The sequence below is a fragment of the Galeopterus variegatus genome, unplaced genomic scaffold (genome assembly GCF_000696425.1).
Source record: "Galeopterus variegatus unplaced genomic scaffold, G_variegatus-3.0.2 Scaffold1669, whole genome shotgun sequence".
NCBI classification, from domain to species: Eukaryota; Metazoa; Chordata; class Mammalia; order Dermoptera; family Cynocephalidae; genus Galeopterus; species Galeopterus variegatus.
Window position 1 is genome coordinate 304,465 of NW_007727780.1, and position 11,805 is coordinate 316,269.

The 11,805-nt window shown below is 41.8% G+C and overlaps 1 protein-coding gene across 3 annotated transcripts in view; it reads right to left on the bottom strand.

Moving 5' to 3' along the window:
- The window catches only part of AMMECR1L (AMMECR1-like), an 18,801-nt gene extending 11,352 nt beyond the window's left edge, over positions 1-7,449 (bottom strand). The window contains exon 1 of one of the 3 annotated variants that reach the window (XM_008578352.1): positions 7,336-7,449. The gene's annotated coding sequence lies outside the window, so the exon portion shown is untranslated. Of the gene's footprint in view, positions 1-449; positions 499-7,335 lie in introns of those variants that run through there. The other 2 variants (XM_008578353.1, XM_008578354.1) reach the window with 2 other exon arrangements.
- Between the last annotated feature and the right edge of the window lie 4,356 nt (positions 7,450-11,805).

An 11,805-nucleotide genomic window follows, 5' to 3' on the forward strand; every position in this document is an offset into this window, starting at 1 on the left:
GTCTTTTCTGTTATCTGAAAAGGGTCAAACCTCAACAGAATCAGGAAATTAGATGCTAGTTATTTCAATGTTGGTAATACCAAAGTTTGTAAAATTCTGCTGATTTGAGAAAATTATAGTTAGTTTTTTCTCAGGTCATTATATATGTTATTATTTTGGCCAAAAGATATGTACATATAAACATATATATTTGTATAATCCTACCTATGTTTTTCCCTGATTTGGACATGTAGCATATATGTAACTGTCTTTTTAGGCAATGCTCTGCAATACAGTATCTTGGCTATAAATTCTACAACCTTTCAAATCAAATTAGATATATACATACTCATTTGCAATATCATTATTTCTACACAAACAACTTGTCACTTTAGGTTGAATGAGATACAAACTTTTACAAATATTTGTTTATGCTCTTCAAATATGATGATCTATAACAAAATACATACCTAGGGCAATTCTGAGTGAGATGAAAGTTGTTGATAGCCAAGAATAATAGCTTGCATGCTTCCATGTCTGATTTGAAACGGGCTTCTTTTTGAGAAAGCCTTATGTACTTGATATAATAAAACCTCCAATGACTAGATTGTTTCTCAGTGTGGAGGTCATTGTCTTATTTAGACTGTCAAGAGAGGGAGCAGAATTTTTCAGTTAAAAATGCTGCTTCCAGGCTGGCCAGTTAGCTCAGTTGGTTAGAATGAGGTGTTGATAACACCAAGGTCAAGGGTTCGGATCTCTGCACTGGCCAGCCGCCAAAAAAGAAAAAAAGTGCTGCTTCCAGAGCCAGATGGCCTTGGTTCAAATCCTGTTTCCTACAAGATTAACCTCTCTCACCTCAGTTTTCTCAAAACAGGAATAACAACAGTAATACTTGCATCCCGGGGTTGTTAGAATTAAATGAGTTTAACATATGTAAAGGGCTTAATACAGTGCCTGGCATGTGGTAAGCATACACAATAAGCTGCCTTGATCATCCGGGGCTTTGTTCAACTGTTCTTGCTCCCACTAGGAAGGTCAGGTCTTGGCTGTGTACTCAGGGCTTAGAGCAGTGACTGTACAGAGCAAGTATTCTCCACACAGGATTTCACTGAACCCTCTAAACCACTCAGCAAGGCAGACAACGTTACCATCATTTTACAGAGGAGAAACCTCGGGATTAATAAGAAAACCTGCCCAAAGCTACACTGCCCCTAAGTGGTGGCGCTACTACTTGGACCATAGTCTGAACCCTCTAAACCACTCAGCAAGGCAGACAACGTTACCATCATTTTACAGAGGAGAAACCTCAGGATTAGTAAGAAAACCTGCCCAAAGCTACACTGCCCCTAAGTGGTGGCGCTACTACTTGGACCATAGTCTATCTGTCAGACTTCATGGCCTGGGTCTTCTCACCAAGCCACAAGAAGAATGAGACCTGCCAATAACATCCGATGGATTCAGTCCCTTTCCTAAGGACAAGATAAAAAGAAAAAAAAAAAAAAATTACATTCTAGGGTATAGTAAAAATTAATCCAATAGTTTACAGAACCTTGCCAACAAAACTGGAACAGGAAAAAAATAAAAATAAAATAAATAATTAAGCCCAAAGCCAACATCTTGGCCATCACCTGAAAAATGATCAGTGCCTCCATCCTTGCCACTATCATGTGAGTCCACAATGGATGTCACTGGCCTGAGTTCTCACTTGACTGCCTTGTGCATAACTTTGGGCAGCAGGCTTAGGACACGTGTTAGCTGAAGCAGCAGGACTATCTCCAGAGAGCTGGAGTTTTAACAGGGCTATCAGGGCCCTGAGGCTCTGCCTCTACAGCCCCAGAATTAAAAGAATCAAAGAGAAGGAATCAAACACAAAGGTTAAAAAAAACCACACCACACCTTCCATCATTCTCTTTATACCAAACCACACCTGAAGGAAAAATTAAATGTTATGAGTTGGCAGCAACAACTCAGCTATTCCTTAGCAGGTGATTATCAGTTAGGTACCTAACTGGTTTGAAACACCCCAAAGAGCAACAGAAGGGATTTTCAAACCATACCAATGCAGATGAACTTAAGTCTAGAAGACTCTGCCTATACACCACATACAATCACTGATCTGCACTGGGGCATAATCATGATTGATACTTACTGTTTACATTTAACAATTCCCCAACCCCCTTCCAAACTATGATTTGAAATGAATGGAACCAACCAAAATCTTGTGGCTTTTTAAACCCAAGCATTACTCTGCAGGCCACTAAGCAAACAATCCACTCCAAAGTCTCCATTAGTGACCAAAGGCAGAATTTTTCTGCATCAAAAATGTATCAGAAAGCATTTCTTCAAAAATTTATTCCATAAATTTAAATCTACGGAATATTTCAAACATAAAGTGGAGACAACAGTATAATGAACCCAATACCTAGCCTAGCTTTAACAATTTTCAACATATGGCCAATCTTATTTCATCTATACTCACTGTACATCACCTACTGAAGTGCAGAAGGCGACCTCCTCCTCCTCCTACTGAATTATTTTGAAGGCACATTTTTAAGAAGGCCAATATTTTACTTATCTGCCAACATAAAGCAAATATTAACTGAATTACAGGTAAAGAATATGAAGTAAACTAGGGTGCTGGTAGTAAACAAAAGCTTCTTAAAAAATATCAACTACTATCTACCAATTCCATCAAAACTTTCTCTTTAGGTTTGAGACTCTTCTACCAACAAAGTAGGCATCTTATCACAACTAAGCAGTTTCATACTCAGCTTCTAGGATGGCCCTAATGATCAAGAGACACTTGGTGCTCCAGCAGCTCGGCTTTTTAGAGTACAGAGTAAAATACTTCAGAATAATAGCATTTTGACAGAACAGACTAAACAGCTTTTTTTTGGTGGGGGGCAGCTGGCTGGTATGGGGATCCAAACCCTTGACCTTGATGTTACAAGGCTGACCATCTTTCTGACCAGCTAAAAACAAATACTCTAATGACATACTCTACCTTTTCTAAAACTGCATGTGAATTTGTTCTCACCCTTCCCCCAAACCTCATAAAATACCACCAATGGTATTTTGACCATAGTAAAAGTCATAGTGAAATTGGTTCACCTGAAACAAGTGGAATCGGGTGTAAAAACCCCTGCTTTTTTTTTTTTTTTTAAAAGATGACCGGTAAGGGGATCTTAACCCTTGACTTGGTGTTGTCAGCACCACACTCACCTAGTGAGCTAACCGGCCATCCCTATATGGGATCCGAACCCGTGGCCTTGGTGTTATCAGCATCACACTCTCCCGAGTGAGCCATGGGCCAGCCCCAAAACCCCTGCTTTTTAAAACTGTATATCACTGAGACTGTTCCACGCCTTCAGCTGGTTACTCCTGCAAAGCTGAGGTCAAGGGCCACTTTTAAAAGTCAGCAGTAGTGATCCCCTTTTCATAGTTTTCATCCACCTTAGGACAATCAGTGAGAATGAACTAGTTAAAACTGGATTTCCACCAAATGGAGATAATACTCATACTCCACAAAAAGCTGGGGGAAATAACAAGAACCACTGTCTTTAACTTTTTCTCTTAAGACTTTCTGACCTTGCAAGTATTTATTTAAGTGGACCCTTAGTGTTGAAAGTCACCACCCTGTCCCCAGTTATGCTGCTGAATCCTCATCGCCCCTTTCCTTGTAAGACATGCTCCCCCTTTACCTGACATACAACACTTCATTAGGGTCCACAACAAAGGCCATTCGGTGACTCCTCCTCCCTCTCTGGGGGAAAACCGAGCAGTACGCTGTTGTTCTGCGGCTTACAATGCCACTTAGAAATTGCAGCCAGCAATGAACGCGACATCACCCTGAGCCTGAGAGGCCGGGTGTCATCTGTTTTATCTTTCACAACACCTAACACAGGGCCCTACATACGTTGTACGCACTAAAAAAAGAAAGAAATTGCTGACTGTTACCAACAATCTTACCTACAATCTTTTAGTAATTTTATTTAAATTTGCCTTTTTTTATAAGCATAACCTGATCTTTAGCTCCTTGGGCTGCTGACTGTGGAGTGTCTCAGAACCTGAAGGCGACTGAATTACAAGTACCTATTATCAACAATGTCAACTCTATTCAGCCCAAATCAAGGGATGGTTTAATCATTATTCACACAGCAAAGGGGATAATTCATTCTAAAAATTAGGTAAACTATCACCTAAATTCACTTCTCGGTCCAATTTATACTGGTAGCTGCTGTCTTTGCTAAAACACATCAGTAACTGGTCAGTCCTGGACCTGATCTCAAATGCCACTTTCCTTTGACAGGTCATACAATCGCACTTGAGAATTCTTTTTTCCTTTTTGAATGATGGGGCACTTTAAGACCTACCCACTGGAGAGTTATTTGGCTGGGTGGCAATTTATGACATTGGGGATTAATACAAACCCTTTCTCAGAAACTGCTAATGTTGGGTTGGCAGTTAGCTCACTTGGTTAGAGTGAGGTGCTGATAACACCAAGGGCAAGGGTTCAGATCCCCGTACTGGCCAGCTGCCAAAAAGAAAAAACATTGCTGATGTTTATAAACAAGGTACCAAGACCAGTATGTGAGGACACCCTCATTGACATGGCTGGTTGGGCAAAAGGGCCTTCCTCCTTTGCTGTGTGTCCCTTCCAAGGCTACCAAGTTCATTGAAAACAACAAGCTGCTGTCTTCCCAGAGCAGCTCCCATTTTCAGAGGACAGAGCCCAGGCTTTCGGGTTACAGCCTAGGCTCAAATCCCAACTCTGACTTGCCATGTCCCAGCTGTGCAAACTCAAGCAAGTTGTCACATCTCTGTAAACTTGGGCTACTGTTTCCAGTGTTTTTTTGTGAGCATTCAATGAGTAAGACATGAAAAGCTCCTGGCAGTTCTTTGGCACATAAATACTACTTATCAAGTGTCTGCTATTACTAATACTACCACTACTCCTAATAATAAAAGTAGGGGGCTGGCTGGTGACTCACATTGGAGTATGTGGTGCTCATAACACCAAGGTCAAGAATTTGGATCCCCATAACGGCCAGTTGCCAAAAAAAAGTAGCGTTGGCTATAAAAATAACATAGCTCTGAGTTCTTACAATTTCTAGAGCAATAAATGCCCTTATAATACAGTTCTATTAAGAACTACTTTGAAGTCTAAAAGATCATATTATTAACATTGGACTATTACTCTAATGACCTTGATGTTTATCCTCTTTGGAGAGCAATGGCTTCTGATAAAATACTCAGCATTTCTTCTTATTCTGAGACGCCAGAAAACAAAGAATACTGAGCTGTCTGAGAATTGTACAGAGTTCTATCCCAGTAGGGTCTTCATTTAAGTTACAGACATACACTAAAAAGAGATTAAACTTGCTAAATATGCTTTAATTAGAGAAGTTGACACAATGAATACTAATGAAACTAATTTGTCAAGTAGTTAGATTTCAAAAAATAACCTGATTAAAATATCTAGGAAAGCCTAGATTCACCTTTTGAAGACAAGCCTCAAAACACCTTATTATTGGAGGGCATGGTCTCATAAAGACCAGGCAGGTGGGAAAGAGGAAAAAAAAGAGGTCTCTGCATTTTCTTCTGTTATCATTTAGTGTCTACATGTCTGTTCAAATCAGGCCTTCCACAGAAAGGAACAGGCTGTTGTTTCCTTTATGACACAGAGTTGAAATTCAATTTAATAATTATATTAGGGTACTGAAATGGCACCCGAGCTATAATTCAGGCCTACTTATGGAACTATTCCAGGAAATAGATGAAAAACCCACAAACATTCTGGTAACTATTCCAAATAATCACTTCTATATTTTTGAAACCTCGTCATAGACACACACACATCCAAACTATTTGGTATGTGAAAATTTTCCCCACAAAATACAGATCTACCTGTACGACTGCTTTTAAGATTATAGATTAAAAAACGAAAACAAAAAACTCACACAGAACTATACATTTTCACATCAACTTGAAGAAAAAACATGAACACAGGAGTCAAAACTTTCCTTTTTAGCCTCCCTCCCTTTTCTATGTGACCTATAACAAGGTGCCAGATCCTTCAGGGCCTCAGTTCTTTCATTTGTAAAATGAAAACATTTGTTCCCTGCCTCTCTCATGGAGGGGCTGCAAGACTCCCTTGAGATGTGAATCACTGAAAAACTCTCTCAGAAGTGTTAGCATACGGCTGGCCCCTGGCTCACTCAGGAGAGTGCGGTGCTGATAACACCAAGGCCATGGGTTTGGATCCTATATAGGGATGGCCGGTTTGCTCACTGGCTGAGCGCGGTGCTGACAACACCAAGCTGGTTAGAGTATGTACTGATAACACCAAGGTCCAGGGTTCAATCCCCATACTGGCCAGCAGCCAAAAAAAAAGGAAGTGTTAGCATATTATCATTAATAAAGTCAAGTGAACACAGCAGTAAAATACTTTTCTCAGAACTTTGTTTAAAGTTTACATGTAGGGCCGAGCCCGTGGCGCACTCAGGAGAGTGCAGTGCTGGGAGCGCAGTGGCGCTCCCACCGTGGGTTCGGATCCTATATAGGGATGGCTGGGGTGCTCACTGGCTGAGCGCGGTGCGGCCGGTCTCACAAAAAGACAAAAAAATAAATGAATAAATAAATAAAGTTTACACGTAGAATTTTATTTTCAAATCTGCGATAAGATTTTCAAGAAACAATATCACCATAGCATATTTATGACAAAATGTTTTTTTTCCCCCCCCTCTTTTGTCTTTTTTTTAACTGACCGGTAACGGGATCGCAACCCTCGGTGTTGCGCCCGCACCGTGCTCAGCCAGTGAGCGGGAACCGGTCTCTATATGGGATCTGAACCCTCAGCGGGAGCACCGCCACGCTCCCAAGCAGCGCACTCTCCAGTGCGCTACTGGGCCGGCCCTATGACAAAATGTTCCAAAAAAAATCCCTGAAAACTAAAACTGTATGAAAGAGAAGCAGTAATTGACCTTGACCAGGAACTGAATTAACCTGTGCATCAATTAACCTGAGAGTTAAGACAACCTCTTTGGTTGTCTTTAAAAACTGGGTGATTTGGGAAGGGTTAGGAGCCAGACCTTCAGTGCTAGAAATATAAAGGAAGTGTATTGCTACATCACCATCTAGACCACTCAAATAGAGTTATGGAAAATAAATGTGTCTTTGCATATTTAAATTATTTTAAAAGAGAGCAAGTAGAACCTCCTCAACATTAGAACCTCCTCATGAAAGTAGAAGCATACAAATGAACAATGTACACCGACATCCTAAAATCCTAGCACAGACTTAAAACCAAAAACAGCAACACAATTCTGTTCTGAATATGTCCAAGGTAATACTCACTGAAAGCAGAAAGTTTGTATTGCCAGCAGAACAGCTACAATAGCGGAGGGGAGCTATTTTGGCTCTGCAACAAATTTTCTTCCTTTTGGTTCCATTCCTTCTTCCTGTACCTATGATGGAACAAACCCCAGCAGCCACCGGAGGCAGTGAGGTAATGGAGGAAGAATGTAGGGAGTCCTCTAGTGGACCACACGCTCTCTAGCGAGCCATGGGAACCATAGAGATCAGCGAGCCCCCAGAGCACCGCCCCACTACTGTCACGTGGCCGCAGTTCGCGCACTTTATTTGCTGGCGCTGCCTCGACGTGGTTGAATTTAGGACTCTGCTTTCCTTTCGTGGGATCGAGTCTCAGGCAATTGGAATAAAGAGGGACACACGCGGAAGGCCGAGAGAAGGCCCGCGTCCGTTGCTGCGCGCAGAGAGAGCCAAGCCCAGCCGGTCGCCTGACTGTCAGGGCCGGCGCACTGCACGCCGGACCGCCCGGCCTGTGCGAGCGGGCGCGCAGCACGCCGGGAGTTGTAGTCCGGGCCAGCAGCTCGGTATTGTCCAGGCCGCCGGCTGTGTGCACCCTTCTCGCTGCCGGGCCCTCTCCCCGTGTTAGCGACCCCATACTGAGCTACCAACGGCTATTCTCTCCAAGCGCCCACGCTCACGTCGCCTCGCCTGACCGGGCTTCAGTCTTCGAAAGCATCCTGGAAGAGGCGGTTCAGAGCAGCCTTAAATCAAGCCGACGACAGCCAGAGACAGGGCCAGGTCCCGGGGATTGCGCCCGGCTCGGCGCCAGCCAACTCTCACCTGTCTAGCCAGTCTCCTGATGCACAGGAGGACAGACTCACCCAGCTTTTAGATGATGGTCGGGGCGGCGCCAGCTCGCATCAAGAGTCCATTTCTACAATTTGCTCCCTCCACCTCAGCTAGAGATGACTTCAGTGGAACACCTACTGTACTGGATTATTCACTAGGCCAACTAAGCACATTCTTCAGCACTAGCAGAGCAAGGGCCTCAAAAAGAGCAGCATTTAAAAACCATTTCTTAAAAAATTAGGAGTAAATACGACCAGCCGCCAAAAAATGAAAACGCGGAGTAAATAATTTTTATTTCAAATACTTATTTTTTGACAAGATTTGACCTTAGGACAGCATTTTTATTTTTAATTACAGATGGGATTGCACCAAAAGTCTTAATTCTGCCCGTCTCTCACTCTAAGGGCCACAAACAAACTGTAGGCCCCGCAGCAAAGGCAAGCCCTGATTTAAAGTCGTGCCTATCTTGTTAAGAAAACGGACTCAAGACCACATATGATAGACCGTTTTGTGTTTTGCTTTTCTGTTGATGCACAAAGGAATCCTTAACATGTTTGTCCTTAAGGACCAAAGGAAAGTATCTAGTAAAAAATGCAAATCATATCTAACAGTGAAGCTTTCCAGCAAAAACCTTCTGCTCTAGAATGTATAATGTACACAAGCATAATAAAATCTACTACTGCAGACTTTAGCATAATTACCTATAGACAATAAAACCCGAGGCAACTGTCTCTTTCACTCAGAGAACAGGACAAAGGATGACAGAGGAAAGAAGAGATAGTTATGCTCTTGGAACAGGAAGTGACTTAAAAAAAGGATGATTTCTATAGCAATCTTCATAATTCTTGACACACTTGATTCGCTTATCTGGTGTTGAGGCCACATTTGCCAGTCTCCAACCTTCTCTGTCTGCCTGAAAAACTACAAATTAGATGATCATATGGCCAAGAGCCAAAAGCGCAGGAGGCAGAAAGCCAGAGGGCAATTTTTTTGTTGTTTCTGAATAAGAAGGCCAAATCCTGACTTAATTCCAACCTTCTCTGTCTGCCTGAAAAACTACAAATTAGATGATCATATGGCCAAGAGCCAAAAGTGCAGGAAGCAGAAAGCCAGAGGGCAATTTTTTTGTTGTTTCTGAATAAGAAGGCCAAATCCTGACTTAATCAAAATAAATTTTGCGTAGTGAAGGTCTTTCCAGCTGAAAGTCTTAAAACATGGCATCTGGAAAAAGGCCTTATTCTATTGCTCCCAGGGTGGTACTATATAGTCATTAAACAGCCCACAGATAGGGGAGTTATTGCTCCCTGGTTATCAAGCTGCCAGGAAGTAAATGATGGAACTAAATTCGACTTAGAAACACTTCCAAATTAAAATAAAAACAAACCTTGCTTTGAGCTGTTGAAAAGGCATTTTGTTAAGAAGTAGGATCCAGATGCTGCTGTCGTTTCTAACTTGCTGAAATGAAAAGGGTTGGAACTTAGAAAAAAGTCACTTCAAGGTCACCTCATGTCAGCAAGCAACAGTCTGAACTGATGCAAAGATAAACTGAAGTTATGAACAGGAGGAAGAAGCTGAGGGCTGTATATGCCATAAATATGGGAAAGGCTGTGTTTTATTTATTTCCTTATTTCCTGAACATAATACAGAAACCTGGTACATAGCAGGCATACAATTATTATTTGTAGACTGAATAAGTGAAGAAGGAAGCCAACAAGCAGGAGGTAAATAATATAGTTGGGAAAGGGGAACTGCAGAAAATCTGGGTGGCTCAAGCACTCTTCATGATCCTGAAATGTCACCCCAATCTGCTGTGATATAGCTGTACCATTCACTATCAGAGTACCTCAAAACAAATCCTCTGCCTCCCTGATGCACGGCTTTCCATCATTTATTATCTTGAATGGTTAAGAATATATGGTAATGATTAAGATAGTCCACTCTGGAATCAGTCTGCATGGGTTTGAATTCCAGCCCTGACACCGAATACCTGCTACAAGCTTATATGTCAGTAACTTGTGTTTATCCTCTGCAAAATGGGAATTGTAGTGGTACCTACCTCAGAGGATTGTTATGAGATTTAAATAAATCTCTACATATAAAGCTATTATAGGATTAGCATCTCAAAAATGCTCAATAACTATGAGATTTGTGAGTATTAGGGTGTTGAGATTAGCATGAAGTTAGCCTGTACATCAGCTGTATACATTCTTTTGGATTTGAACCTTGTATGAGCAGTGTGTTGATGAGCTAAAAGCATTTGCCAACGAGTAGTAAGTTTTCCCAGGAGATATAAATGGGTGATGTGGATTTTATCTGTCCTGCTTTCTAGGTTGATTTAAGTCTGGCCTTGGTCTGCATGTGTGCTCTGCCCTCCACAAAAGACAGGCCTGGAGAGACTGTAATCTCCTCCAGAGACAGTGCCTGTCTCCTGTGTGTCCTCCACTGCCTTGTCCACTTCACTTGGGCACTTCACAGGGATGATCAATAATTATTTGATTAAAATAAATCTTTGTCTGTATATATAGATATGTACATGGGCTGAATATTTCAGAAATATGAAGTAGTTTAAGTAAACTGATAAGACCCACAGTGTTTTGTTTGTGGTAGAGTTAAGCCATATTACTCTAAGAAGGTGCGTTTTTACACTTTATGTGTCACTTGGGTACACAGTTTAACATCAAGAAGTTTCTGGAATGGCTGGTTGGCTCACTTGGGAGAGCGTGGTGCTGGTAACACCAAGGTCCAGGATTCCCATCCTCTTACAACCACTTGCCCCCCACCCCCCCAAAATTTTCTAAACTTCTACTAGTATTACCAATGAAATAAACGAAACAAAGTTGGAGGGCTCAAGTCACACATTCATTTATTCTATAAATACTCCCTTAATGACTACCAAGCATTTTGTATTGCCTTTTTATTAGATATAACATGCACATGGTAGAATTCACAGATCTTAAGTGTACAGCTTGACCAATTCTTATATTAGTATCCATCTATGTAACCACCATCCAATTTAAGATGTAGAATATTTCCAACAACTCAGAAGGCTCCTTGTGCCTCCTCCCAGTTACTAAACCCCCCTCAAAAGATAACCATTATTCTGACTTCTATCCCTGTGAAATAGTTTTGCCTGTTCTTGAGTGTCATGGACATTCACATGGTCTCATACAGTATGAACTCTTTTGTGTCTGGTTTCTTTTGTTCAACCTTATGTCCAAGAAATTTTCCCTTTGGTTATACATAACTATAGTTCATTCTTTTTTTTTTTTTTTTGTGACCAGTAAGGGGATCACAACCCGTGGCCTGGTGTCGCCCACACTGTGCTCAGCCAGTGAGAGTACCGGCCATCCCTAGATAGGCTCCCAGCGCCGCACTCAGCCAAGTGAGCCACGGGGCCGGCCCGTTCATTTTTTTTGCTGCATAGAACACTATGCCATTCCATACACATTGAATGATTACTATTCAATACGTATTGAATGAATATGCCACAATTTGTTCATCCAGCATTATTTTATTTTATTTTTTATTTTTTTGTCTTTTTTCGTGACCGGTAAGGGGATCGCAACCCTTGGCTTGGTGTCGTCCGCACCGCGCTCAGCCAGTGAGTGCACTGGCCAGTCCTATATAGGATCCGAACCCGTGGCGGGAGCACCACTGCACTCCAAG